The sequence below is a fragment of the Hylobates moloch genome, unplaced genomic scaffold, assembly GCF_009828535.3.
Source record: "Hylobates moloch isolate HMO894 unplaced genomic scaffold, HMol_V3 SCAFFOLD_20, whole genome shotgun sequence".
In the NCBI taxonomy this organism is placed as follows: Eukaryota; Metazoa; Chordata; class Mammalia; order Primates; family Hylobatidae; genus Hylobates; species Hylobates moloch.
Window position 1 is genome coordinate 18,444,278 of NW_026652295.1, and position 26,088 is coordinate 18,470,365.

General features: G+C 37.2%; 1 long non-coding RNA gene across 1 annotated transcript; it reads right to left on the minus strand.

The window, feature by feature from the left end:
* Nucleotides 1–1,628: 1,628 nt before the first annotated feature.
* On the minus strand, nt 1,629–7,394 carry LOC131382085 (uncharacterized). The gene is made up of 3 exons (XR_009211257.1): nt 7,189–7,394; nt 4,828–5,006; nt 1,629–1,890 (listed from the first exon to the last, which is right to left on the minus strand). It is a non-coding gene; the product is annotated as an uncharacterized LOC131382085 (long non-coding RNA).
* Nucleotides 7,395–26,088: the final 18,694 nt, after the last annotated feature.

Below are 26,088 nucleotides of genomic sequence, written 5' to 3' on the forward strand. Positions count from 1 at the left end.
AAGTATTTGATAATTTTTGAGCTATTGTACATAGTACCTATTATTTTTAAATTTCAATTTTCTACATGTTTATTTTTTTTTCCTGGATCTTATCACTGGTCTGCTATAAACTACACCAAGCTGAAAGCAGAAATGGAGACCTACTTAGATTATAAGTAACTATTATGTTAACAAAATTACCTTTGCACATATGAAAAAAGAATGTTGCTCTGCAGAAACACTAGTTATATTTGATCTGTAGTGATCCTAAAGGTGATTATGAGAAAGAAAATTAGAAAGTGAGTTTTTGGTTTTGTTTTTTGCTCAGTTCTGAGAATCTCTTTTACTGTGAGACTATGTAAGTGCATTCTCAGCAAAAATCACAGTAAAGGGTTAAGTGGACTAAATCAGATTTATACTGCCTATGAAGGTGCAATAAATAGGCACATAACTACCCCAGCATGCAAAACTCTTCAGTGTAAATGAGCCAAACTGCTAGTTATTTGTCAACTGCTCTATCATTATCCTGTGCGCATCCACCCCTAATAGGGGCTGTCAGGTTCATATATGGCTTGTATGTTGTGAGTTGTTGTGTCTCTCCTGATATGTTCCTGTCAGTTGTGAATCTATCTGGTTAGGAGATCAGAGCAAGGAAAAAACAGTGCAGTGATTGACAGTGATCAGAATGGGGTGATGGAATGTGGGACATGGAGAGAAATGGAGGGAAGATAACATAGAAGCATAAAGAATAAAAAATTTTTTGCTGTATGATTGAATTCATCCATCTTGTAGCCTGATTGGTAAGCCTCACATTTAAAAAATAAAAATCCTATTACTATTTTCTTCCTAGCAAATGCACATGGAAAATCAGTATAACACAACCAGTAAAATAAGTCTCAGCCCAGGAAACAACCCTTCTTTAAGTCCACAAAAAATACATTCAATATGTAAACACATTTTCACATACTTTTATATATTTCTAACAATAAAAGCAAATATGTGAGTTGTATAATTCTCATCTGATGGGGAAACAGAGAATCAAGCATTTAATGACCAATACCTTGATAAACAGCTAAATTCAGGACTTTTAAATCTTGCTTTAGAATTCTTTCTATAAAACCATACTGATATGTTAATTTTATTCCTTCTAGAAATACCCCTTGGCATCCTAAAATATAAATGTAGTGATTCTTAGAGTATTTCTAAAGTGCATCAAATTTCTAGTCTTTTTTTTACATTTTATGCATTTGTCACTTTGACTATTTCATTAATATTTTCATTAGAACCCACTTTGGGTAGTTACCTTTCCTAGGTCCAGCATTGTGATTTTTGCTTTATCTCAGGTAGAATTATCTGGAACAAAGAAGCAGCAACCTAACAGTATGGAGGGCATAATGTGGCTCTTTTTTGACAATTGATCATAATTGGTGGTATAAGCAACATGGTTAGTTCAATCCAAAGCAACTTCTAAAATGTCAAAGAGAAAATATCAAAACAGAATCAAAGTGAACAAAAGCACAGCCATAATTAACAGCCATGCCCTGGATTCCTGAAGCGTTGAAAACCTAACTGAAAAGCTAAAAGCCTGTTCACACCAACCCTACATTTTGTTTTCCCTCCCGTATTGTTTTCATTTCTTTAGTTTTGGGATTTTTTTTTTTTCTAAAATTGAATTAACCAATATTTTCTGGCCCACCAGCCATAGAAAAGCTAGGATGGGGAGCAATGTAACAAAAGGAGAAAAAACACACCAAGTGATGAGTCTGGAGATGTGATATTTCAGTTCCTGCTTATATCTTATAGTTGTGTGACCTTGATCACCTCTCAGGACCAGCCACTTGCTCAGAAAGTGTTTGGGCTTGATGTCACCTAGTGTCCTCATTAGCTCAAAGGTTACTCTGATCTCTTGACCTAGTGGGGAGAGGAGAGATAGAAGCATGATGAATTAAAAGAGCTTCCAATGGATTGCCTCATTTGGACTTACTTTCCCATTCCCAAAGGCTGACAATGAGGTTTAAAGGCTACATGTAGACTGATTTGGGAACAAAAAGATTTTGAATGTTTATATTAAACTGTTTGAACTATTATGAGAGATATTAAAATGTCTGTGACATAGTCCGTGTCACAGAGGAGATTTTTCTTTCAATGGAGAAGATATTCTATACAAATACATAATAATGTTGGAAAAAAATCTGAATAAGCCTAAATGGAGTGCTAAAATTACAAAAGTATAAGCATTAGATGCTATAGAAATTCAGAGATACGCAAGACACATCTGGAGGAGCACTGAAGATGATCTTGAAGGAGGGGCTTGGGGAGTGGACAGATTTGGATAAGCAGATGTATATAAGGAGGTGCCCATTTTTGATGAGAACAACATAATCAACTGAATACATAGAAATGCAAGAGGAGATATCTTCCAGGAATAGTGAGAAAAAAGTCATCTTGGATCAGAGGACTGTTGGGAGGTAGGATTGGAGGAGGCAGGGAGTATCCATATTTTATAGATGATGTTCAGGTTGAAGAAGCTGGACTTTGATAGTTCACGAGGAGCTAGCAAAGGGAAGGGATTGCAGCGGGAAATTTAATCTTTTAGAAAGATAAAACAAAGGCCAACTGGAAGAATTGATTAAATGAGAGAAGACACTAGAGGCAAGGAGTCAAGTTGGATATCTATGCAACTGCCAGGTATAGATGAAAATCTAAAGCATTACAATGCAAAAAATCACCAGGCATGGTGGCTCACATCTGTAATCCCAGTACTTTGGGAGGCTGAGGCAGGAGGATCACTTGAGTCCAGGAGTTCGAGACTGGTCTGACCAACATGGTGAAACCCCATCTCTACCAAAAAATACAAAAATTAGCCAGGTGTGATGGCAAGCACCTATAGTCCCAGCTATTCAGGAGGCTGAGGTATGAGAAGCACTTGAACCTGGGAAGCGGAGGCTGCAGTGAGCCCAGATCATGCCACTGCACTCCAGCCTGGGCAACAGTGAGGCCCTGTCAAAAAAAAAAAAAGAGAGAGAAATCCAATATTGTCCAATATTGGAGGAACTTCCTCAATAATTCTCTTTTCTCCTTTTCCTTCCTGATCTGAATAAGTCTCTAGACAAAAATGTATTTTCACTCATCAAGCCTAAGAAGGCATCCTAGTCCCTAGTGGTGGTCTTTGGTTAGATGATATAGAATTGATTTTGTAGTTTGCTTCATGGAGGCCACTGGGAACATTGTTCATTGGGATGACCTTTCGTGTTCACACGATTATGGAGACATGACCGAATCCCCATCCTTAGTTCAAAAAGAAAACAAATCCTCTTCATTACTTTGCTGGCTCTCCTCCCTTCTTGATCTCAGTCAACTTTTTTCCAGGGTCTCCTATCTGCTCTCCTCCCATGACAATATTCTTGGATATTTTGTTCCCTTGGAGCCAAAGGCACACTCTTTATGTGGTGAAAAAGAGTATGTCTCATCAAAGTCACTCTGGACTAGCTGTCTATAGCCCAGTGATAATAATTCCACTATCTAAAGGAAAAATGTAATTTTACCACAAACACTCCCATGATGATTCAGTCCTAACTCTTGCCAGAGAGAAGGCTACGCCATTTTTTTTTTCTATCCCCAGCACACAGGCTGCTGTGAAGAAGCATCTGCTGTCTAATTCTTTTCTATATTAGGATAAAATGCTTTTTGGCTTGCTGATTTCAGGCCCTTAGGAAAAGAGAAAACAAAGTTTCTCATAAAGTCTTCATTGCACAACCAGTTGGTCTGTGTTCTGGGAACCCCAGGCATGGACTTGTGGACCGAGCCACAGGAGCCATAGCTCAAAGATAATCGGGTCAGCAGCCGGATGTGATGTGCTTGCTCTGGGGGTACAGATGGTATCTATTTAGCTAGAATTCTTCCACTGTGGCTGCCTTAATGCCCAGATCATTTTAACTGGCTTCTTATCACATCTGGGAGGGCCAGCATACTTTTCCTAAAGACTAACCAGATAGAGAGTTTGGTTTCCTACAGCTCCAACAGAATGAGGCACAGGAATAAAAATCCGCGTTCGCAGATGAATATGTCCTTGAGAATGTATCTGGAGAACCCCTGAGGAAAAAGCATTAGAGTGCTATTTTCTTACCAGTTCCTTCTGAGCCTCCTCCCCGCAGGGCTACTTTTGATGAAGACAAGGGCACGCTGTTCCCATGAAGACTCCTGAGCCAGGTCAGGGACAGGAGCCAAGGGAGGTGGGGCTACTGAAGGAAGCATCACCTGTTGAAGGCTGTTGGCCTATCTCATGAGAAGGCTAGATGGGAACGTCTAGGACACACACTTTGGATTTTACTCTCTCCTCTCAGACTCCAGCTTTCTGTGTACCAGTGAGCTGGCTCACACTGCAAGTACTGGCCATCTGCACAGCATCCCTGGGCACATTCAGAAGTGAACTGGGAGTCCCAAGCTATCCACTGGGAAACAATCACATCCACAGGGCTGTGTGCTGTGTTTGTGTTTGTAATATAATAATAATCATTATTGCTGTTATTGTTATGATTTTCCAAACTGGCTCATTTTTCTGTATTTCCTATCACCCTCATGGATATAGGGAGATAGTTATTGAACATGCCTTAAACTAGCACATCTCATATGTCTTACTACTTGCAATTATTATTTTAGGACCATAAAGAATGCAGCCTCCTTTTCTGTCCAGCAAGATATATTTCAAAGCCAAAGAGAGCCATATCACAATTAAAAGGACTAATTGTTTTAAAAAGTCAAGGTGATGAAGGAGGAAGAGTATTTACTAAGTGATAAACATTTGTTTCTTCACAAAGACCAGATTTTATGCCTCTAGACATAACATACCTGTTCTCGGAGTTTTAACAATGCAGCTCTCAAAAGACTTCCCTTTGGTTGTAGGCGATTCACAGATTTTTAGCTTCTTACTCTCTGGTTAGGGTTGATGTGCCAGGGAGCAATTTTTATTAGGTTTCAACGCATCTGCGGTGCTTAAATAAGAGACTGAAACAGGCACCTGTTCCATGCTGTAGGGTGATAAGTTGCATTAATTTTTATTTTAGGCTGTCTCCAAACATGGCTTTTATAGACTAATAAAAAAGCAATTTTTATAAGTTCACAAAAAACAATGAACACAGTCGAGCATAAATATCTTACAACCAGGGCCAGAGGAAAATTATGAACTAAAAAATCTGAAAGAGGCACAAAAAGCACAATTCCTAGATGCTGCATTCTCGAGGTAAATTAAATTCTCACCTACAAGAAAAAGTGTGTAAATGCAAATTTTCACTGGTGTTTCTACCCTGTTCTTACCCTGCTGTATTCTGGAACTCTATCTCCCTACTCTTCACTAATTTATACCCATCATACTCTTTAAGATCAACCTCAAATACTCAGCTTTTTTGGAGTTAATATTACCCATTAATACCAGTCTTCTTTGGCATTCCTGTAACACTTTTTAATATTTTGCTTTATATCAATCCTTAAGGTGTTGGCTTTTCAAAACTTAACTAGATTGTAAGCTTTTTCAAAAATATGGAATTTGTTTTCTTTCTGTAAAAAGAATTCTGCAATAGCATCTAAGACCAATGGTTGATATTTGCTAACTATTTATTATTACTATTATTTATGTGATGCAAAGGCTATAACCCCATTAAGTTAACCTCCCAATTCTCCCCCACCATAATAATCCTATGATGCTTATCTAGGAATCTCATAAGATAAAAAGAATATAAATTCAAGGATTCTATCTTTTCTTTTAATGGATCTTATTAATAATACAGGCCCAGAGCAATTAAAAATATCTTGAATTTAAAGACAATGTAACCTGTTCACAACTGTTGACCACAAATTCAAATACTTGCAAGTGTTTTAGCAAAATTCATATGCAACACTAATGCCAGAGCATGAACCAGGGCAGCCTTAATTTGTTTAGGACTCTACCTGATTTATTTTTAACCTCTGAGTCTAGATTCACAGTTGCATTTTTCTATTTTGCTTTCAATGACTGCAGAAAATCATCACTTAGTTGAAAAATTCACATTTCCATATGGTTGTTCAGAATATTCTTGAAAAAATTAAATAGGAAATGTTTCAGTGAAATTACTCTATTGTCATATCTCTGGAAGGATATTTTATACGGGCAGAATCTAACAGGCAACAAAAAATTTAAAGTGTATTTTGAATAGTTACCTTACCAAAGCTATAACTGAAGGTTTTAAAATAGTGGTAGTGCTACATTACTATACAATTTAAAATGCATATGTGAAATATATTATCTCAATTAATATTTAATGTATATACCAAAATAATTTTCTCAAAAGCTAAAGAAAAAGTTATGACTTATTCAAACCTTTTGTTTACTTACTGCCAAATGTCTGAATATTTGAAAACTTCCAGATGACTGACAGCAGTTTTGACTTTTGATTCTGCCAGTCTTAGATCACGTGATTACCCTTTTGGTTTAGAACATAAATCATTGCTTTTACTACTTCTATAAATTTCATGTTCCAGCCACACTATTAGCCTGACATAAAATTGTTTATTGCTTTGATGCTCCATGCAAAAAAGGCAAATAAACAAAATATCCAGGAACCTTAATATACAACCTGTTACCTTAGATAAAGCATCTTGACTTTCTTAGGCCTGTAAGTCAGTTAAGCCTTCCTAAGGTAGCACTCAGTGTTAAGGCGCTCATTGTTTTGTTCGCTTATTAGAAAACTAAAAGCAGTACCTAGAATTGAGTTGGGAATATAACATGGATAGGAAAAAACATAGTGTTTTTTCTACTCACACACCCACTTAACACTTCTGTAACCAGGTACCTGTGGAGTGTTTCCCACACACCAAGCAATGGACACCAGCTGGGTGTCTTCCAATTTAATTCAATACTGTCACAGCTACCTGGAGATTGCATCAGATCCCACAGGTTGAGGGCTCAGTCCCAAAAAACTGCCCAAACTTAAGGTGCCAGTTGTATGCCCCAGTTTTTGAGCTATGCTTCTGACCAACTGGCTATAAATTGGAGTCTGCATGGTCCCCTCCTTTGAGTTCAATTAATTTTCTGTGGTGTCTCATAGAACTCAGAGAAACACTTTATGTTTACCAGCTTATTAATAAAGGATATAATAAAGAATACAGATGAACAGCCAGATGAAGAGATACATAGGGCAAGGCCTGGAAGAGCTCTGAGTGTAGGATTTTCCATACCTGTTGAGTTGGAGTGCGAGCGCCTCCTGGCATGCAAATATTTTCACTAACCGAGAAGTTCTTTGAAATTAGTCATTTTGGGATTTTGTGGAGGCATAATTACACAGATATGATTGATTAAGTCATTGGCATTGGTGATCAACTCAACCATCAGCCCCTCTCCTCTCTTCAGAGGTCCAGGGAGTGGGGGACAGGAGCTGAAGGTTCCGATCTTCTAATCACATTGTTGGTTCCCTGGCAACCAGAAAACAAAAGATACTCCTCTCACCCAGGAAATTCCAAGGAATGTAGGAGCTCTGTGCCACATGCTCCTATCACTCAGAAAATTACAAAGGTCTTAGGAGCTCTGTGTCAGGAACCTGGGTCAAAGACCAAATATTAGAACAAAAAATTATCCTAGCACCCCTATACACAAGGGGTTTAGGAACTCTGTGTATCAGGAATCTGGGGCAGAATCCACATACATATTTCTTATTATATCACAGTATCTCCAGGTCCTATTTGCTAGGAAACCCATTCTATATGGCACCTTTGTGGTGGGTATATTCTTTCCTGTGAACCCTTTAGTGGAAGTACGTGACAGGTGGGGGAATTGGAGGCTCGTCTATAATTTCTCTAGAGGAGGGATTTGGGGTCTATAATAGTTGCTTGAAAGCTGGCTTTACCTAGTAAGAATATCGTTTTACTCAATTTGTTATTATTTTGAGACACTTTGGAAAAATTTCTGGAGATAAGAAGAATTGTCCATGTTATTTAAAATGATGCTAGCAGCTGAAACTAACAAATTCCAAATTGAATGTCTTAACACAATAAAAATTTACTTCTTATTCATATAACATAGTGCATATTCCTGGTCAGGTGGCTTTTCTCAAGTACCAGGTCAAGCTTTCATCTTCTAAATACCCGCCTTAGAGGTATCAGTGATGGCTCTGAGATTCTCTGAAAGCACAGCGGTCATGTAGAAGCTCTCCCTCGGAGAGCGTTTCCTCAACCATGCTGTACTATACTTCCTGATTCATATGTTCGTGTCTTTGTAGGGATCAGCAGCTACCAGGGATGACCTTGGAAAGATAGGACTCATTGTGCATGGGAGTTTTATTTCAAACCTTCATAATTGAGCCTTCTCATTTCCTTTTTCTCCTGACTTGATATTGATTTTCTTCATGCCTGAATGAGTTTTGAATCCTGCCAAGGTGGAAGTTCATATTTGCAACTTTTATTTCTTATTTCAAAAGAAAATGAAAGCTAAAAATGTCTGATTAATTTTCAAAAACTAGAAAAGGTTAGTTCTTTCCCACCCCCATATAACACAAAAATGAATGTGCTAATTTAGCTGAAATGTTATGAGATATGTACTATTGGGTGGAAACCAAGTATGGAAATTCCATAAACATTTCCCACTGTGATATCTCTTCAGAGACACCTGCTCGCTTCCTACCAAACAGATTTCTATTCTAATAATAAAAATGTAAATACATTCAACATCAGTACAAAGAAATTCACCTACCAATTTTGGGAAGCCTTAGCTCTCTAAGCAAGTTTTATGATCTTTTACAGCATCACAGATGACTCCAGTCATGGATCAATACACTATACACATTTGTATATGAAAATAATGGTAACTGCCCGGATTCTATCATTATCTTCAGCTACAAATTTCAGTCTACAGTTACAATTTCATTATAGTTTTAAATGTTCTCCTCTAAACATTTTTAAGCAACCAACTAGCCTCATGAACACTACTGACTCTTCATGAAATGATTAGTGGAAGGATAATTGCATGTCAGATGTTGTGTAACTTTTTGGGAGCCAGTTTCCCACAGCATTTTAAGTTCTTGGAATTCCATCGATGATGTTCTCACACTATTCATGCTCAAAAATTCACTGGCAACACACATCTGTGTTTACCCTTTCAATCATGATAATGTCCACAATACTTTTCATATTCCTAGAGGATTAAGTAATACCTCCAGAATCTTAGAAGACAAACATGACTTATGTTGGACTTGAAATCATTCTACCATCCATAATAGGAAGAGTCTAAAATTGGAAACCACCTACACACTAGAAGCAAAAGATTTTCATAACTGCCTATTTCTGGCTTAATAGCAAATTAATATAATGAAAAAGATTTGTAATATAATGACAGAAAATATATAACCCTGGATATGGATCCCTTTTCTTGCTCTTCATCTGCAATCCGGATCAATTCTGTTTAAACTGGATAATTTTTTCAATATATGAAATATGCTGTTGTTCATATTGGTACTTTGTTCGCAACAACAAATACACATGGAAGCAATCACAGAATGGAGGAAAGTCATCAGTCTTTCCTTATATAGAGTCGAGAAAACTCTTGACTCATCATTACCCTTTCTAAAAAGGTCTTAGGAAAGAAATATAGGTACCATAAGGTCAATTTCCAACAACTCTGGGGTATAATCAGAATTAAAAAAACAGAAAACTCTTGAAACCAGATATGCTCAATGCACTTGCCACCACTCTTATTCCCACTCTCTTGGCCAATATCATTAATTGATCACATTAGTCTTTCCCACTGAGGCCAGATTCAGGCACAGAATCTTGCTCAACCTACAGTGTTAGCTATCAACTACCAATTAACAATTGAGCTAAGCTGTAACTCAGTATGAAAATCTATTTGTCATTCTTGACATAGACGATCCCTAGGTAAGAATTAGAGAGAGAGAAAAGCTACACAGTCATGACCTTGGAAATCCTCTCTGTAGATTCAAGTGGTCCTATCTACAATAAAAGCTGCTATTTACATTATTGCTGAGGCTATTTCCTTCTGATATGATTTTGCCTTGGGAGGCTCGTGAAGCTTTTCTGGCAGGCGTTATCTGTAATGACCATATGCAGGGTATACAGAATAACAGAGAAAAAAGTTTAACTTTCATTATACCTAGAACACCCTTTTTCCTCTGTCGAAGTTTCACCAGTGATTAAGCTGTGGCTATACAGGCTGTCAAATGCAGGAACTTCAGCCAAATAGACTGGGCCACCTACCATCATGGTGAGGTCCAAGAAGTACTTTCCAGGGGAAACAGGTCAGGACCGCTTTATTTCTTCTCAGTCTTTGAAAAGTAAAATCTCTGTTGGCCCATAGCCATTTGAGCAACTGTTTCACTGAAAATTATTTCTGAATCATAGACAAAACAACACATATACTAAACCACATGGCCAGTAGCTTTTGTACTAATTGTCAATCTGTCTTTTCTTTCTTTCTTTTATTTGCCCTCATTTCCTCACTGAGTTATTTTTAATTTTTAAAAATCACATTGTGTTGTTTTTAGGCATCTTAAATCATCCGTGGAACAAGGGAAGACATAAATATATAAAAATGAATTAATATGTAAATACATCAAAATTTCCTCCACTAGTCTTCTTATAGTATGCAATCCACAAATTTACCACTGTAGGCTTCTGAAAATTATTTGTTTTGATTTTGTTTCTATTAGCTAAAAGGATCTGTTTTCCAAATCATCCAAGAGAAGTATGTTAAAGGCATTAAAATATACCTAAGAACAATAACACAATACCACCAATATTGTACATCTTATGGTGACATTTGATCCACTGGTGCAATGTCCTTTACTTGTACATTTAAGATATTATTGGGCTTTTTTTTTCCACATGAGGAAGCTGGAGCTATTAAAAGTATTGCATGGTTTAACCAACCTTTCGGGAAACATCAGAGGTAAAAACAGCTATAAGAAGTTGGTTCGTGTCTCTAGGGGATAATATTCCCCTGAAAGACGACATTACTCCCTCTCTTTATTTATATCTGTGAAATCTTGCTTTTGACTTGACCAAGCTGAAGAAAATAATGTCTCTCAGGTAACTGATAGACTGTGAAATTAAGTTCAAGAAATCAGATCACTTGAAGAAGCAATCTTTATCCCTGACTCTACCTGCCGTCACAGGCTTAAAGAAATCTGGCTTCGAACTTACCCATCAGTTCTGTTTCCTCTACTGGTTTTTGCATTTGGTGGAGGAAACTGGTGGTTTTTCGACTGACAGAAAAAAAAGTTCAACTGAGAACAAAGCTTTCTTACAGGTATTTTTGCTGGCACTAGTGTCTTTTTCTCCTTTGAGCCCTCAGAGCATTTCCTAGTTTCGCAAATATTTTCCTTTTGAGGCCGTCTTACCAAAGCTGTCAGCAAGATTTATGATAAATGCAATTTGTAATAGACAAGGGCTGTTTCTTTGTATGACATTGGCCAAACATATTGCTCTTTACCTGAGTATTTGTAATTGTTGGTGGTTTCAACTTCAGTGTTGAAATGAACTTGATTTCATGTTAGGGAAGCAGCCTATTGTCTTGTTGACAAGAAGTGGCTTCTTATTCTACACAATAAAATTAAACTCACTATTTATTGTGCCATTATGTATGTGTCAGATGGTTGGTGTATATTACTTCTGAGTCAAACAAAAATAATAGGAGTTTTTATTATAATTATTATCCTTATCAAGTAGTTTTAAAAACAATGTCAAAGTGATTAAATAGCAATTAAATAGCTGACTGGAAATTAGAACTTAAACCTAGGAAAATCTGAATTCCAATCCTGTATTCTACACCATTCTCCTCCCATTATAAATGTTCTCTAAATACATTTCTCCCAGGCTTCAACTTTTTAAAATACAAACTTTATACTAATCACCTTTCATGGATATCTTGATGATAATCACCTTAGAGTATGTATATTCCTTCCCATTTCAAGGAGAATTGAAAAATGCCAGAATTCATGCAGCAGTACACTGTACTATATTTGGTTTTTTCCAAGTTTGCAAAGAACTGTGTTTGGAACATTTAAGTTGTTATTTGAAGTGTTTAATTTCAATGCTGTCTTTCAGGAACCAGTGAAAATAAATCAACAAATCTTATGCATTATTTTTCAATATACACAAAAAAATCATTGTCTAATGTGATTAACATATTAATGAGATCAGACACCTTATTTGTGTTTAAGTCATTCTAAACATTTTCTTTGTAATATTCTGTGGGATTTTAAAGATGTTTCAGGGACAGAACCAAAGACAAAAACTACATGATTATCTCAATAGATGCAGAAAAGGCCTTTGACAAAATTCAACAACCCTTCATGCTAAAAACTCTCAATAAATTAGGTATTGATGGGACGTATCTCAAAATAATAAGAGCTATCTATGACAAACCCACAGCCAATATCATACTGAATGGGCAAAAACTGGAAGCGTTCCCTTTGAAAACTGGCACAAGACAGGGATGCCCTCTCTCACCACTCCTATTCAACATAGTGTTGGAAGTTCTGGCCAGGGCAATCAGGCAGGAGAAGGAAATAAAGAGTATTCAATTAGGAAAAGAGGAAGTCAAACTGTCCCTGTTTGCAGATGACATGATTGTATATCTAGAAAACCCCATTGTCTCAGCCCAAAATCTCCTTAAGCTGATTAGCAACTTCAGCAAAGTCTCAGGATACAAAATCAATGTACAAAAATCACAAGCATTCTTGTACACCAATCACAGACAAACAGAGAGCCAAATCATGAGTGAACTCCCATTCACAATTACTTCAAAGAGAATAAAATACCTAGGAATTCAACTTACAAGGGATGTGAAGGACCTCTTCAAGGAGAACTACAAACCACTGCTCAATGAAAGAAAAGAGGATACAAACAAATGGAAGAACATTCCATGCTCATGGGTTGGAAGAATCAATATTGTGAAAATGGCCATACTGCCCAAGGTAATTTATAGATTCAATGCCATCCCCATCAAGCTACCAATGACTTTCCTCACAGAATTGGAAAAACTACTTTAAAGTTCATATGGAACCAAAAAAGAGCCCGCATCGCCAAATCAATCCTAAGCCAAAAGAACAAAGCTGGAGGCATCACACTACCTGACTTCAAACTATACTACAAGGCTACAGTAACCAAAACAGCATGGTACTGGTACCACAACAGAGACATAGATCAATGGAACAGAACAGAGCCCTCAGAAATAATGCCGCATATCTACAACTATCTGATCTTTGACAAACCTGACAAAAACAAGCAATGGGGAAAGGATTCCCTATTTAATAAATGGTGCTGGGAAAACTGGCTAGCCATATGTAGAAAGCTGAAACTGGATCCCTTCCTTACACCTTATACAAAAATTAATTCAAGATGGATTAAAGACTTATATGTTAGACCTAAAACCATTAAAATCCTACAAGAAAACCTAGGCAATACCATTCAGGACATAGGCGTGGGCAAGGACTTCATGTCTAAAACACCAAAAGCAATGGCAACAAAAGCCAAAATTGACAAATGGGATCTAATTCAACTAAAGAGCTTCTGCACAGCAAAAGAAACTACCATCAGAGTGAACAGGCAACCTACAAAATGGGAGAAAATTTTTGCAACCTACTCATCTGACAAAGGGCTAATATCCAGAATCTACAATGAACTCCAACAAATTTACAAGAAAAAAACAAACAACCCCATCAAAAAGTGGGCAAAGGACATGAACAGACACTTCTCAAAAGAAGACATTTATGCAGCCAAAAAACACATGAAAAAATGCTCATCATCACTGGCCATCAGAGAAATGCAAATCCAAACCACAGTGAGATACCATCTCACACCAGTTGGAATGGCCATCATTAAAAAGTCAGGAAACAACAGGTGCTGGAGAGGATGTGGAGAAATAGGAACACTTTCACACTGTTGGTGGGACTGTAAACTAGTTCAACCATTGTGGAAATCAGTGTGGCGATTCCTCAGGGATCTAGAACTAGAAATACCATTTGACCCAGCCATCCCATTACTGGGTATATACCCAAAGGACTATAAATCATGCTGCTATAAAGACACATGCACACGTATGTTTATTGCGGCACTATTCACGATAGCAAAGAGTTGGAACCAACCCAAATGTCCAACAACGATAGACTGGATTAAGAAAATGTGACACATATACACCATAGAATACTATGCAGCCATAAAAAATGATGAGTTCATGTCCTTTGTAGGGACATGGATGAAACTGGAAAACATCATTCTCAGTAAACTATGGCAAGGACAAAAAACCAAACACCGCACGTTCTCACTCATAGGTGGGAATTGAACAATGAGAACTCATGGACACAGGAAGGGGAACATCACACTCCGGGGACTGTTGTGGGGTGGGGGGAGGGGGGCGGGAGAGCATTAGGAGATATACCTAATGCTAAATGACGAGTTAATGGGTGCAGCAAACCAACATGGCACATGGATACATATGTAACAAACCTGCACATTGTGCACATGTACCCTAAAACCTAAAGTATAATTAAAAAAAAAAAAAAAAAAAAAGATGTTTCAGGGAATTTTGCCTCACATCCTTTAATTTTAATTACTTTTTTCACCATTTCTACCTCCATTTTTTCTTATACTCCATTTTCTTATTGCTCCATTTTTTTGCATGTGTAAAATATTATTTGATTCAATAAGAATTATATGACACTTATACAAGAATGTGTCTGTCAACTGGAAACAAAACTTACCCAATGCAGTTATCATTTTACTTTTCACAGAACAGTTTGGACCTTTAATACTCCACAAGGCAATAAGTAGATCTATGTGTTGTTTTAGAAATATTTTATTTCTGCTGATTTTTCTTACTCTTTTCTAGGCATATGCAGCAAACAAATAAGTCTATCTAGCTTTCTGGATTCTGAGAATTGTCACCTTTCAGGCCGGGTTCCAATTGTTCATTTACTTAACTAAGAGCTATGTTTAAGTGCCTGTGTGTGTGCCAGAGACCATACTAGGCACTAGGCTTTGGCAGTGAAGGCGATAAAGCCATCTGGGTCCTCGAGAGATCACAAGTCAGGAAAGAAGACAAAGAGAGAACCTATAATCACACATGTGGTGAGGGCTACAAGAGGAGAAGGATGGAGTGTTGTCTGAACCAATGACAGAAGACTTAATGAGCTTGAAAGATTGAAGGATCATCAATATCTTCTCTGAAGAGGTGACATTTTTATCAAGAAATAGAGGAATCAGCCAGATGTCAATGGCAGGGGAGGGAAATTCAGGCTTTGCAGGCAACAGGAGTCACTTTTGTGAGGAACAGAAGGTAACATAAGAGGCTGGCTCCTTTCCTTGCTCCATGTTCATGGCAAGGATTCCGAACATACTTTATGGAAGTTTATTTTTCCAACTTATAAAATGAAACTTTTAGGGAAAAAAAGCTTTTACTCCATGTTTCCCCCTTCTCACACATTGGTTATTTTTCAAGTCTTGACAAAGATAAGATGGAGATGAAGCCAGAAGACAATTATGTGCTATTAGCAAGGAGGTATTAGCAAGGATGTATTTCAAGGAACCATTTATTTTTCCTCGCCACAGACATTGTGATAAGTTCTTCTTTTAATTTATAGTTGTTGTAACTCTATGAGATAGCTATTATTTCTATTTTTGCAATGGAGTGAACTGAGGATGGGGGAGGGTAAGTTACTCACTCTGGGTGAATAGAGCTAGAATTTGAAACCAGCTGTCTTTGACTCAAAAGTATAATGCCTCTACAAAGTAGCAAAGGCACAGAGGGGGCTTATCATGAGCATAATTAGAAACAGTGATCATCCAATTTAAGTGAAATTAAGGAAAGTACACAGGAGATGAGGCTGGAAGGTGCAACGTGATTAGGAAAGTATACAAACAGGTATAAGGGAAATTCTTGGCTTTCTACTCAGATCCTAGCCCATTTCCAAATAGGTGTCTTCTCATCATCACCATCCCATGCAAGGAAACCTGACCATCCCCAGCTCAAGGGGCCTTATACTTCTACGGATAATTTTAATTCCCTCAACAGCAATTGATCAACAATATATGGCAAAGTCAATCACCTTTCATCACTCCCCAGCTCATTGGAGTTGTTTTAGGAATGCACAAACAACCAAAATGAAAGGGGAAGTATAAGAGGTTCTCTAAGAAAAAGTTCCATTGATTTTCATTTTTAAATTTCCTGGAAGAGATGTGAGACCCAGAACTGCAGCAGTCATTTCACCACAATCCTGAAGTGGAAGCCAATCGAGGTGAGGACTCTTAAGTTTTAAAGGAGAACATGAAGAAAATAGCAAAAGGTGCTTAAGATCTTTGCTCCTGGAATCACCGGGTGACTTCCCATCCTGGCTCTGCCATATACCAGCTGGATGACCATGGCCAAGGTATTTAACTTCTGTAAGCCACCATTCTATGATATGCTCCATGTGGATATTGATAACACCTCATAAGGGTTTTGTGAGGATTAAATGAATATATATAGAGAGAGCGAGCTTAGCATCTCATACTCAATAAATGATTGCTTCGTTATTAGAACCCAAGCCACAGTGAAATATTTATGTCTGTGATGAAACAGGAAAGTTAATGTCTGTGTTTGAGTTTAAGGATCTTAACAAACATTACCAAATATTTAATATGCTAAGGCATGTTTCAGTATAGATTTTCTGTATGTGGTTTAACCAATTACTTTTGTACTCAGAATCAGAGTCAGGAAATTTACTATTTCAACCAATCTTTCATAGTTAACAAAAGAACAAAGGCAGTTCAATGGATAAAAGATAGTCATTGAACAAATGGTTCTAGAACAATTGGACATTCTATATAAAACAATAATCTAGACAGATTTCAGATATTCCACAGTTTACTGAAAATGGATCATAGATCCAAATGCCAACTGCAAAACTTTAAAAATACCAAAAGATAACAGAAGAAATCTAGGTGACCATGGGTTTGGTGATGAGCTTTTAAATATAACACCAAAAGCAGAATCCATGAAATAAAAAGCTGATACATGGACTTTATTAAAAATAAAAACTTCTTCCCTGCAAAAGACACTGTTAAGGGAATGAGAAGAAAAACACACATTGGGAGAAAATATTTGTAAAACATGTAATTGATAAAGAACTTTTGTTCAAAATATACAAAGAACTCTTATAACTCAGCAGTAAGAAAATAAACAGTCAAATTTAAAAAATGGACCAAAGATCTCAACTAACACCTCACCAAAGAAGATATATATAGATATCCTGGCAAATAAGCATACTAAAAGATGTTCAACATCATGTCATCAGGGAATTGCAAATTAAAATAAGACACCACTGCACACCTATTTGAATGAGTAAAATCCCCAAAACACCACCACCAAATGATGGTGAAGTTGTGAAACAACAGAAACTCTCATTTATTGCTGGTAGGAATGAAAAAATGGTAGAGCCACCTTGGAAGACAGTTTGGCAGCTTTCTACAAAGCTTACATAGTCTTACTATACAATCCAGCAGTTACGCTCCCAAGGATTTACTCAATTAAGCTGAAAACTTATGTCCAAAAAAAAAAAACCTGCTCATAAATGTTTATAGTAGTTTTATGAGTAGTCTCCAAATACTGTAAGCATTCAAGATTTTCTTCAGTAGAAAAATAAACTGTGGTACATCCATACAATAAAATATTCAGTGAAAAATGAAAAGGCCATGAGAAGACAGAGAGGAAACTTAAATACACATTACTAAATGAAATAAGCCAGTCAAAAAAGGCTGCATACTATATGATTCCAATGGTCTGAAAAGCCAAAACTCTGGAATAATGAAAAGATCAGTGGTTGCCAGGACGAAAACAGGCAGAGGGAAGTGGAGAGGAATGAGTAGGTGACATATGATAGATTTTTAGGGTGATGAGCTGTTCTGTATGATGCTGCAATAGTGGATGCATGTCTTTATTCATTTGTCAAAACTCATAGAACTGTAAAACACAGAGTAAACCTTACAATAAGCTGTAGACTTCAGTTAATAATGATGTATTAATATTGGTTTACTAATCATAACTAATACACTGCTCCAAAGCAAGATGTTAACTGTGGAAACTGTGTGGAGGAGAGGGGATGGAATATGGGAACTCTCTGTACTATAATCTAAATTTTTCTGTAAATCTAAATTTGTTTTTTAAAAAAGGCAATTAATTTTTAAAAGCCAATAACCATATTTAAGGATTTTAACAAATAGTATCATATATTTAATAGAAGAGTCCGTGCCTCAGGGTGTATTTTCTATATTTGCTTCTTATTTACTGAGATCCAGAGTCAGTAAATTTACCATTTCCCCAGATTTGGAACAAGGAAGAGAATCAGTTGTGAAACTGATCATGGTATGTAAAATTATTAAACTGCCTCAACTGAAACTGACATACGGCTCAAGTTTTATACTTCACAGTACCTATGATCCAAAAGAAAAAGGGGACTTCCCATGAAATCAGATTAAATAAAGACTTCAGCCTTGGCCCTTTCCTGGTTCTAACGGTCTGTTATCAGCTTCATAAATCACCTAGGTCTAAAGGAAAAACAGAGTTACAAAGGCTAAAATGTAAAACAGTGAGCTTCTCTTGATCGTCAGCTGGATCCAAGAACAAGGTACTCAATTTCATGTTCAGAAATCCAAAGAGCCCGAGGAACACATTTCACAGACTTCTACCAGCAAAGGAAGCTTGCATATCTACTCTGCAATTTGGCAATTTGAGTTTATTTCTGTCACAGTAAGATGTTACAGGGGGAGGAGCAAACTACTAGTGGGTTCTCCTTTTGAATCTGGAATGAATTTACTGATGGTTCATCATCTTGGCCCTGAAAAATACTGTTGTAACAATGAAACTATATGTTTTAAAGTATTTTTAATGGAAATAACATAGATAACCATAAGGACATTTTTAAAAATTAATTTTAGTTTTTCTAGCATACCTTTGCATTTACTTTTTGTATTCCTAGTAGTGGCAGGAGTATTAACAAAGCAATGATGATTTTTGTCATTATTATTACTCATTGTAGAATCATTATAGAACCTGGGAATAAGTCACTTCTTTAACATTTGGGCTGGGATATGTAGGGTGGGTGAGTGCCCTTTTTAGCCACAGGCCAACTCAAATCATTGACGAGTAAGAAGAAAGGGTGGTAGATGTGGTGAGTAGAAAACATAGCAGACAGAAGACAGAAAATAAAACATGGCAAGAAAAGGTCAAGGTCAAGTGGCAAAGGAGAAGCACAATTACTATTCTGAAATGTGAGTCAGGGTCATACTAGTCTGCCCACCCTCCATCTCTGCCAACATGAGGACTGTCCATTCCCTGGTAATGTGGGTTCTTGGCCCTCTACCTGCATTGATAAATTCCCTATACTTTGCAAAGAGTGACTATTTTTTTAATCATGCCAAATGCAATTCTAAATATGTAATTATAGATACCACTCCCCTCTCCTCAACAACAGGGTCTGGCATTTAAAGGATTTCCTGAACTCAAAGCTATGGCATCAAGCCATAAAACCCTTTGGGTTACTCTCAGCCTCATCTTGTTTGTTTGGCAACAAAATAAGGCAGAATCAAGAAGCTTAGCAAAACTTTTAAGGAGCTGTAGTCTGTGTGGGATGACCACTCACCACTGTCAATCCCTCCTCCCTGGCAACTTATATTTTCTGTAAAGCAGTGATTTTTCAAAGTAAGGTTCCAGGCTGCAAAAATCAGAGTCAATTGTCTTGCCTAATAAATATACAGATTCCTGGGCTCTAACCTCCTAAGCATGGTGTCTAGTTGCCTGCATTTTTGACAAGCATTTCAATTAGGTCTAAAGGAAAAGCAGAGTTACAGAGGCTAATATGTAAAACAGTGAGCTTCTCTTGATCGTCAGCTGGATCCAAAAACAAGGTACTCAGTTTCATGTTCAATGTGAATTAAGGCTTTCTGTAAGTCCTCCTTCCACCCAACTACCTGCCCCAATTTTGCTCTTTGGTGACTGTCAACTGAGCTTTGCAAGGGTATTAAAAATAACCACCATATTCACAGATACTATTTAAAGAAGTAACTCCTCTCAAGGATGTTTGCATTTTTAAGGAGTCTCCAACAAGTTATAATCTCTTTCTTGATGAGAAAAGAAAAAATGATAATATTAAAGGAAGCTACCTCATCAATTTGTGTTATGCACAAATGCTCAAATAATAGGATGATAATCACAACCAACATTAACATTAACAACATTATTGCTAATTCCTATCACAAACCATAAGAGAAGTAATATCTCCTTTTCACTAAAGAAATAACTGAGGGTTCTTGTGATAAAATGCTTTGTTCCAAGGCCATACATTTAGTAGATACCTAAGTCAGCCTCATATTAGGTTGTTTGGGCTACATAATTCTGGCTCTTTCTATTCGACTGTAATTCATTCTGGAAAAAAAAAACATAATAGCTTTTCACAGACAAAATACATGTTAGACACCAGTCTTAGAGAGTTCTGGTGACATCCATTTGGCTAAAGTTGTTGGAACTCTCATTATCTTTATGAATAATTAAAACATTTTACATGTTTCCAGACATTTCTTTAATAAGGTTTGGCACTACTGGGTTGAAAATATGCCATTTTCATTACTGCCCTGAGATTCTCCCTGTGCCCAACTCTTTTTATTTCTGCTACTTTCGTTTCATTTCTATCACCTTTCAAAAAGCAGCGTGTCTCAAATTATTTATCTTTGAGGTTATCTGCATTATTTTGAACTAACTCTAAAGAAAGGTTATAGATTTTTAGAGAAGTGTAGGAAGTGTGGGAATTTATTTGTGTAATTCTTGCTTGTTGACTGGGGAATGAATTCCCAGGGTTTATCAACCTGTTTTGTCAGTTTGACATTTAGTTTAAAGTATTTGCCACTCAGATTCTCAAGGTACACAATCTCCTTCCTATGTTCATCTCTTGGATATTTTTGGAGAGGATCTTCTAGGTGTGAATTCTAGATGCATTTTCCCAACTATTTTAGTTTTTTTTTTTTTTTTTAATTTTTTTCTAGCAAGAACACAATTCTAAAAGTCAAACTTCCAACATGTGTTTGGGAAACTTAGGTAGCAATTTATTAAAACCAAACCTTAGTTTTACTCAAAGACATGACTCAAAGGCTTTGGAATTATTCTGAACTTGTAGGTACTCTTGAAGAAGCTACATGGAGAGAGGCTATCATTCATTTGCTCTGAATAAGAGAAATCAATGGTGAATATAAAGCACATATGATGATCTGCCTTGGTGCATTCATTGCATTTGATGATGCTGGGTGTACTTGTTTTGGAGGCATTGCTCTTTACTCTCTGTTCCTCTGTGTTATCAGAGGAAGAGCAGGCACCAAGCATTTTCCTTTCTATCAGCCACACTTTGGCTGTGTTTGGTCAATGGTAGACACAGGCAGAAGCTTGTGGGAGGTGAGGGGTAAGGAGAGAAGAAACCCAGTATTTCTTTCTCTTCTTCTCTGCCAGCAGACTTTTAGACACTGGTTTTATACTCTCCACAGGGCCAGTTCCTTCATATCCTTCATATCCAGCACCTTCATAATCTCCACATTGCCACTTCCAGCAGGACACGTCTGCTATACTTCTGGCTTCCACTCAGTAACCCCAGCCCCTATGCCAGGGAACACTACCTCCTTCCTTTATCTCTCCAGCCTCATACTAGGAGTGGTTTCCTGCTGTTTAAATACCTTAGATTGCTCTATTGTGTCTTATTTGCATTTTAAATTCCTCCATCACCTGTATAACCAATTCTCTAAGTGTAGGTACCGGAACTGGTTTGTATTTTTCTAGTTAAACTCTGCACATGTAATTTATCTTGGTGTTAATAATGTTTTTTATTTCAGTGCATTGTAATGACAGAGGAGTGTGGGGAAATTACAACAACTCTATTGCCCAATGTTGATCTATAATCAATTATTAAGTATTTGCCATTATGTGTGTTTTAATCGAAGTATGTATGTGTTGCTGAAAGAATTTTTTTTACTTGCCATGCTAATCCTACAGTAACCCTTTCTATTTCTACTTAAGGGAAAGCTTTTGGAAGAAAATAACACACCAATTTTGGGGTTATTTTCTGCTCAAAATTTTATTTCAGGTACATTACAGATTGTGATTTTTAAAATATGTTTTAAATTTTAAGCCAGCAGAAATATAGACACCTATGAAATGTTTTCATGGCAGCATCAATTTAAAATTTAAACTAGTACATAAAACCTCTTCGCCTATATTCAAAAAATTAATTACTAGTATATTTTGTGAATTTGTACACAGTACAAAAGAAGGTCAAATTTACTTTTACCATATGCAGTTTAAATGTTTAAAAAGGCTAACCAGAGACTCCCAACGCTTGGTTGGACACTCCTCCCTTAGCCAGAAATACTGCTAGTGGGGAAAGCCATTCCTAGCTCTGGTCCCAAACTGTTACCAAACAATGCTGGTTTTCTCCAAATCCTGCTTCTTAAAATTCGTGTTTACACAACTAAGCTGTATTTATAGCTTCCATTAGAGACAGATGAAGCCATGTGTCTGAATTTTGACCCACGGAATGTTGGAGAAAGTATGCCCCTTTTAGTCCTGACCCCTAGAAGCTTCCTGAAATAGTCTCCAATTGTGCTTTTCTTTCATTTTGCCCAAAGCAAAGAATTGGAGAACCTGAGTTCTTAAAGATGGCAAGCTACAAGCTAGAGCTAGGTTCCCAAATGACTGTGTGAAACAGTACAGCCCCTCCACTAGCCCCCAAAGGCTGATATATATGAGATGCTAATGTGTTGGAAAAAAATTTGCTTTTACTATGTTAAAACACTGAGATTTTAGGATTAGAGTAGCAAGTATTTACCTTCATTAGTGCACAGATAAATTAAGCACTGACAGAACAAAATTTCAGAGATATACTGCTAAACTGAGATCTAAATTTCTCCTTTTGGATTCATTTTACTAATTCTTCCAGCTTTTCCTCTCCTCTTGCTTCTCATAATTTCCCTGTGTTCATTTTAATATGGAAAAATAACCTCTGTTGAAATATAAATTTAGGAGGGAATGCTGCCAAAGGCTTATCTTATGGAGTGCCTTGAGAATTTCACTTGTATTTTATTTTTCATTGCTATAGCAAGAAACCTTTTTGTTAGGCTTTTGAGGGGTGAAACATCAACAGCAAATAACAGGGATTTGCCCCACCTGTTCTCCAAGCTGGACAAAGAACTCACTCTATATTTCTAGCAATTGGGTCTTTCTAAATAGGCCATCAATCTCTTCTAGAAAGGATAATCTGCTCCTTTGCAGGAGAAAAGGCATGAAGGATGTCTTTTAATGAGAACCTTAAACAAATATCAAGGGTTGGCAGGACCATGAGGACAAGACAGGAAAAAGAACAAAGAAATGTTTCAGGATCTCTGATGATGTTCTAAGGCCAGGATCATGCTGGAGCCCGTGAACCAAATGAAGCATGCAGGAGGGACTCCATGTTAAGTGCTTAGGGCCAGTGCATGGAGTAGGGAACCTGTCTCATACTCATTCTCATGCTTCCCTGTTAGTTGACCAACCACCATTTAAGGACTCACTTCTGATGCCCCAAGACAACTGCACACCTAATGGAGTAGTGAAGGAGCAAAATAACCAGTGTTTTGTGAGACTGATAAATCTGTGCCAGTGAGTCTCGAATATAGATCAGACAGGAGTGGATGCTCCATTACTTAAAAATTGTATGCAACTTTATGCTAGGCATGGACATGTTATATTCTTATTAATTTCCACCCTTCAATATTCTTAACTGATATGTCTTTGTGTAGATTATCCCAAGTAAAATAGGGAACTCAGGGGCTTTCATAATGCAGCTGACACTTGGATCAAAACTTTTATAGTTAGTATAAGTTTACCTCCTCTTCTGTGTGGTTTCTTCTCTTAGGTCATGCTGGCTTCGGAATGGCATCCTGGGAGAGTAGAAAGAACAACATCTTCGGAGTAAAAAATATCTCTATCTGGTCATTGGGAAATCAACATATCCTTCTTTGAATTTTTTTTCTTCTTTGGACTACTTACATCATGGAGCTGTGACCAGGTTGAAGTGATCTATGTGAGTGCATCTAGCATGTTGCCTGGCACATGGCAGGAACTCGGGAAATCTAGAGATATTATGCAAGCATAGTTTCCACAAGTGAATGGACGTTTATATTTCTGTATCCAGGGAAACCCAAGGATAACATCTATTTTTCCTAATAAAGGTATAGCCATGCTATTTCCCTCATATCTGCTTGAGCATTTGACTTTCTTCTCTTCATAGTTCCTTTGGGCCTGAAAGCTCCAATAGTAGAAGGGGGATGCAGGACATAGGAAATAAAGGCAGTCATTGTCCTTGGTATGATGAACACCCCACACTTCACATCTTGTCCCAGTACTAGCCCCAGAATGGCAAGGATTTAATTGACCAACTTCTGATCCAGGAACAGCCATTATCTCCTTGAATTTTTACAATCCCAAGGAAAAGGGATTCGAATCTTCATTTGAGAGATGAAGTCTCTGAGTATCAGAGCATAACGTTACTTGACCAACCTCATATAGCAAATCAGAACTTTATCTGGAATTTGCAACAAGGACTTTGTTTATCATTTGACTTACATAGTTGATGTAATTTTCTCATTTTCCAAAATACTTTTCTGCTGTAGTAGCAAAGGCAAGCAGAGAGATGGATTTTCTTCCTCCTCCCACATCCCCACCTTGTTCTTTTTGTATCATTGACAGAAAACTAGAACATTATCTTTGTGACACTAGAAAACTTGCAACTCTCTGACATTGAAAGAAACTGAAGCCGGTGCCAGTTTTTCTTATCTTGGTTCAATAATTCCATCCTCAGAGCTATTCACTGCCACTGGCCATCGGAGCTCCTCTGCTTCTACAGAAGAATGACCTCTCATTGCATAGTTACCTTCATCCCAAATCACCAGAGTGATTTCCAGTTAGGATAGTGAATCGTGACCAAGAAGTAAACACTAATATGTCAATCTAAATAACAGTTTTACTGAAGATAAGCATTCTACCTATTTTTTAAAACTTTGGAGCTATTATTCAAAGACCACTACAGTTTATGAACACTTCAGTCTGCCTTGTAAGCTATTGGGTGAAAAGACACAAAGACGTCAAAATCAAATTTTTTTTTGTCCCTGGGGACATGTGTATAATACAAGATATGGTACACACAGTGGTCAGAGGAAAGGAATGAACAGTAAGTATATGAGTAAGTAAGTAAGTAAATGAGGTGATGGGAAAGTCTTCCTGAAAGAAGTGAAAACTGAGAAGTGATTAGAATTTGAAAACACAAGAAGGGGCCAGGTGCAGTGACTCATGCCTGTAATCCCAGTACTTTGGGAGGCCGAGGCGGGTGGATCACGAGGTCAGGAGATCAAGACCATCCTGGCTAACACGGTGAAACCCTGTCTCTACTAAAATACAAAAAATTAGCTGGGCGTGGTGGCAGGCACCTGTAGTCCCAGCTTCTCGGGAGGCTGAGGCAGAAGAATGGCGTGAACCCGGGAGGCAGAGCTTGCAGTGAGCCAAGATCGCACCACTGCACTCCAGCCTGGGCGACAGAGTGAGACTCTGTCTCAAAAAAAAAAAAAAAGAAAGAAAGAAAGAAAGAAAAGAAAACACAAGAAGGGTTAAAAAAGAATGATCTAGACCTGGAAGAAGAGGGTAAACAAAAGCATAGATGAAAAATATGTGCAAGGAATGGTATAGACATTAAGAAAACAAATTTCACCAGAGAATTAAATTGTGAAGAAAGAAAAAAAATAAGTTCATAAGTTACTTTCAGAAGCTTGTACCATGTGGAGTGTTATAGAACAGGACAGGACAATTGGACTTCATCCAATTGACACTGGGGAGTTTCTAGGGGGTTGAAGTAAGAGGCCATGATGTAAGGGATGTTTAAAATAGATTAAAAGGTCAAACAAAGTTAAATGAAAGGAGCAAGTTCTAGTATTTGATACTACAATAGAAAAATTATAGTTTATAATTTAATGTATGTTTCAAAATAGCTAAAAAATAAATATTGCAACGTTCTCAACCCAAAGAACAGA